Here is a 5600-nt window from a genome sequence, read left to right as displayed (position 1 = left end):
GCCTCCCAGGCAGAAAACACAGTGGCCTGGGCCAGTCGTCGCCACCTGGGCAGGTGCGGGGCACAACCGTAGAGAAACGAGAGGAGGAAAAGGCAGAACCTCCGCCGGGCAGCGGCAGTCCGGCCGGACCTGCCCGACGAAAGCAACAGGTAGGAGGGGGCAGAAGCCCCGCCGGCAGCGGCAGTCCGGCCGGACCTTCCCGACGAAAGCAACAGGTAGGAGGGGGCAGAAGCCCCGCCGGCAGCGGCAGTCCGGCCGGACCTGCCCGACGAAAGCAACAGGTAGGAGGGGGCAGAAGCCCCGCCGGGCAGCGGCAGTCCGGCCGGACCTGCCCGACGAAAGCAACAGGTAGGAGGGGGCAGAAGCCCCGCCGGGCAGCGGCAGTCCGCTCGGACCTAGCCGACGGAAGCAACAGGTAGGAGGGGGCAGAAGCCCCGCCGGGCAGCGGCAGTCCGGCCGGACCTAGCCGACGGAAGCAACAGGTAGGAGGGGGCAGAAGCCCCGCCGGGCAGCGACAGTCCGGCCGGACCTGCCCGACGAAAGCAACAGGTAGGAGGGGGCAGAAGCCCCGCCGGGCAGCGGCAGTCCGCTCGGACCTAGCCGACGGAAGCAACAGGAAGGAGGGGGCAGAAGCCCCGCCGGGCAGCGGCAGTCCGGCCGGACCTAGCCGACGGAAGCAACAGGTAGGAGGGGGCAGAAGCCCCGCCGGGCAGCGGCAGTCCGGCCGGATTCGCCACACGGAGGCAACGGGTAGGAAGCTGGGTCCAGGGTAAGCAGCAGAAATACAGTGATACACAGGGTACTTTGGTAAAGGCAACCGAAAGCGTGGGTAAGACGAATAATACTGAACGTCGGGGCCAGCGCACCCGAGAGGAGCAGGCAAAGCATGACAAACAAGGTAAAACAGGTGAAACCGAATTCGGAGCAGACAAGAAGTGGACGAACCAGGTATAGAGCTGTTTGAACCAGCTTCGGAGCTAACAGAATGCAGAACAAAACGACCGGTCTCCGTCCCACGGCCCCTTATAAACACCAGCATCTGAATTGGCCACAGGTGTGCCTCTTTGATCCAGGATGATCTTAACAGGCTCGAAGGAGCCGGGAGGGACGGCTGTATGACCCGGAGTCCGGAGCACTCGGACCGGACCCGACCCGACCCTGACAAACTATACCTCTTCCCATTCTGTTACTTGTAAAACTGCCACCCCTTTCACTCGATTCCTCCCACCTCCACCGCTCGTGCTTTCAGGATGAGGCTTTCGGTTTCTGAACGAAGAAGAAGCCTTCCTCAAACATCAACGCTGTCCTCAACCGCATGTCTTTCAATTCGTGCCCTCACATCACCCTCCCACGACACCACCTAGGATAGGGAGTTATTGTCCTCACTTGCCATCCCACCAGCCTCGGCGTCCAGCACATAATTCTCTGTAACTTCAGCCACCACGCACCAAGTTCCTCCCACCCACCCTAGAATCCGATTTCCACAGGGATGCGACTCTGTTGTCCATTCGTCCCTCGCCACTGATCGCCCTCCTCTCTCTTATCCTTGCAAGCTGAACAAGTGCTACACCTGCCCCTACACATACTCCCTAACTAACCTTCAAGTCCTCATTCTGTCCTTCCAGGCGAGGTGATACTTATACCTTGAGTCTGTTGGGGTCACTTATTGTATCTGCTGCTCCGGTGTGGCCTCCTGTAGATCAGAGAGACCCGACGTTGATTGGGAAACTGATTCATCGAGCACTCACGAAAATCCATCAGAAAAAGCGGGACCTCCCACTTAAGTTCCACTTACTATTCCATTCCGACATATCTGTCCATAGCCTCCTCTACTTCCGGATGAAGCCACTGTCATTTTAGTAGACCATCACCTTATATCCCGCCTGGGGCGCCTCCAATCTGGTACCATGAACATCGATTTCTCGAATTTCCGGCGATGTTGCCCGATTTCACCATTCCCCATTACTATTTCCTTCTCTAACCATATCTCCATACCTGCCCCACAACTCTCTCTGGACTCCCTCCCCTTTTCTTTCCTCTATTGTCTTCTGTCCTCTCCTATTCAATTCCATTTCTCTACACGGCATTACTTTCACCCATCAACTTCCCAGTTGTTTACCTCACCCCTGCCCCATTTCGCTTTCACGTGTCCCTTGTGTTTGTTCCACCCTTTCCGCAAACTTCTAGATCTGTCTCCTCATATTTCTTGTCCAGTCCTAATGAAAGATGTCGGCCCGATACGGCGACTATGCATTTTTCCACAGATGCTGAGTTCATCTAGCATCCTGGGTGTGCTTCTCAATAAGTCAAGTCAAGTCAAGTCAACTTTTATTGTCATTTCGACCATAACTGCTGGTACAGTGCAGAGTAAAAATGAGATAACGTTTTTCAGCACCATGGTTTACATGGCACGGTACAAAAAACTGGAATGAACTTCGTAATAAAAAAACACAGAGAAAACTATACTATACTACAGACCTACACTGGACTGCATGGTGCATAAAAACAGTGCAGGCATTACAATAAATAATAAACAGGACAGCAGGGCAAGGTGTCTGTCCAGGCTTCGGGTATTGAGGAGTCTGAATGGGGAAGAAACTGTTATATAGTCTGGTCGTGAGAGCCCGAATGCTTCGGAGCCTTTTTAGTGACTCTTGGTTCTGAGGCGACAGTGTAATGCCCTGGTTCACATACTTATTGCTAAGCTGTATGAATGCAATTTATCAGTTCTGTAAGGGCAGTCTGTTCTGCTTCCAGCCTGTTTGTGTTATTGCTGAAAATAAGGGATCATGAGTAACGTGGGCCATCCAATTACGATGCTAGAACTGGGGAGAGATTCGTGTTGAGGGACACTGTGGTCGATCTTGCGGCGTCTGTTCGGTGGGACATGAAGAGAGAAGACGCTGGGGAAACCCGGTTGTAGAATAGGACGTGCTTTGTTCGAGATGAATTGCGAGCGACTTCCGGAAGGTGGTATGAACTTTCACGCAACCGATGACCAGTCAGTGAGTGTCGGAGACGTACAAGATTAGCTTCAACTTGTAGATATTTGACAATTTAATCCAAATGGGTCCTTTTTCGTTTTCTTTACTAACCCTTTATTTAAGGTTCGTAAATATAATTCCTTTAATCGTATGCAGTGTACTGTCTGTTATTTCGTTCCACTAATTTGTAACAAGGTATCACATTAGACAGCATCCACGCAAACCGAGGCTTGGTGTGGGACGGCTGTCTCAATCTCCCTAGTTGTTCCGGACCAGAAGACGGTCTTTCCTAGACATAGGAAGCCAAGGAAACCAGGGTGTTTAATTGTTGGGGCTCGACTGGTATCGATTTAGTTCGATAATTTGTGATCGCCCTGAGCATTGATCCAGTGGTTTGTGTGTTTAAACTATTATCCGATAAAGTTCTACGATGCATGATTATGGATGCTGCCCGGGGGCCGCGAGCTGTCCATGATTCCCATCAGGAAGGGACTGTGCGCGAGCATGTGGAATCGCAAGCCGAGTCTCCGATAGCTAGGGATACGGATTTCAAAGGCAGGTTGTTCTCGTTTTTCTTTGGGGGAGGGGGCGGAGCGAGGGGAAGGAATGTTATGATTTAGAATGTCAAATAACGCTCCAGCAAGGATTGAAAATTCTGAGTTGTTATCAGCCCTTATCTCCCTGACCAATAAATGGCAAAATGCACAGGCCGGTTGTCCTAGTTATGAAAGCTAAGAATGGTCTCAGGAATGAAGCCCTCCCCCGAGGGTGCAGAGGAGTCTGAGACCTGCGCGGAGCAGAGTCTCAGAAGCTGCTTGAGTGGCAGTGCCCTAATGACAAAAAACACAGCGATTGGTTGGAAGTTTCAAAGGGGCCTGATGTTGCCGTAGGGATATTCGTAAAGACACAGAACCCCTTTGCTACCTTTGCAAGCTACATGCAAGCGCCAGAAAGTGTGTTAGGCGAGTCAGAAAACCCAACAGACCTTATGACTGGGTTTCAGGACATGTTTCAGGAGAAAGTTGGAGAGAGCGTTCTGAAAAAAACCTTCACCACTCTGTGTTCCGAGCTGCTTTTGGGGGATGCCTGGCTGGGAAGATCATAGATAGATAGATAGATAGATAGATAGATAGATAGATAGATAGATAGATAGATAGATAGACAGATAGATAGATAGATACTTTATTCATCCCCATGGGGAAATTCAACTTTTTTTTCCAATGTCCCATACACTTGTTGTAGCAAAACTAATTACATACAATACTTAACTCAGTAAAAAATATGATATGCATCTAAATCACTATCTCAAAAAGCATTAATAATAGCTTTTAAAAAGTTCTTAAGTCCTGGCGGTAGAATTGTAAAGCCTAATGGCATTGGGGAGTATTGACCTCTTCATCCTGTCTGAGGAGCATTGCATCGATAGTAACCTGTCGCTGAAACTGCTTCTCTGTCTCTGGATGGTGCTATGTAGAGGATGTTCAGGGTTTTCCATAATTGACCGTAGCCTACTCAGCGCCCTTCGCTCAGCTACCGATGTTAAACTCTCCAGTACTTTGCCCACGACAGAGCCCGCCTTCCTTACCAGCTTATTAAGACGTGAGGCGTCCTTCTTCTTAATGCTTCCTCCCCAACACGCCACCACAAAGAAGAGGGCGCTCTCCACAACTGACCTATAGAACATCTTCAGCATCTCACTACAGACATTGAATGACGCCAACCTTCTTAGGAAGTACAGTCGACTCTGTGCCTTCCTGCACAAGGCATCTGTGTTGGCAGTCCAGTCTAGCTTCTCGTCTAACTGTACTCCCAGATACTTGTAGGTCTTAACCTGCTCCACACATTCTCCATTAATGATCACTGGCTCCATATGAGGCCTACACGTGGGATTGTGTGGTACACTCAGTCCGGATCGTTCGTGTTACGGCCTGGGGAATCAGATATAGTGACGGGAACCCCAAGTTTCCAGGAATACCTGATGTCGAAGTCCTCTTGGTGAATGCTCCGGAAGGCCACGAAGACAAGTCCTGCTTTTCAGATGGGATATTTCAGAAGCCTTCGGTTGAACAGTTGAACAGGATGGTTGTGATGGTCAGGAAGACTTCTGAGAGGCATGTCAGCCTCTGGTGGGGGATGCCAATGGTACACCTCTTTTCGGTGACCGTAATGTCTAATGTTCCTGTGATACAAGCCGGGCATAAACCCTGTCCGAAAAACGGAAAGTTGACTTCCGAGTTATTCAACTTTGCTGTCTCACCGCTGCCAGGAGGTTAGAAGAAGTGTTTGAAGCCGGACGATGTCTTTTCTATGACGAGTTTGATGTAGGTTGTTCCAAGTGCATTCCCCACACTCTCCGGGTGACCGAGGACACCCCATTCAGAGAAAGGTCGCGGCGACTGGCTGCAGCAGAGGTGGAAGACCTGTGGTTACGGTACGGATATAGAACAGAATGTGCATAAATAACACGGAAACTAGCGCGCATTTACAATGCTAACACCTTAATAGAAATGTAGATAGATAGAAGGGTCTTGTGGGAGTGGTGGTGCTGCTAAATAGAATGGTTGATCGGAGCCACTGTCTGGGGCGAAAAAGTCCTTTAGAGAAGGTGCACCGCAG

Source organism: Hemitrygon akajei, unplaced genomic scaffold (genome assembly GCF_048418815.1).
Source record: "Hemitrygon akajei unplaced genomic scaffold, sHemAka1.3 Scf000094, whole genome shotgun sequence".
NCBI lineage: Eukaryota > Metazoa > Chordata > Chondrichthyes > Myliobatiformes > Dasyatidae > Hemitrygon > Hemitrygon akajei.
This window is presented reverse-complemented; position numbering follows the sequence as displayed.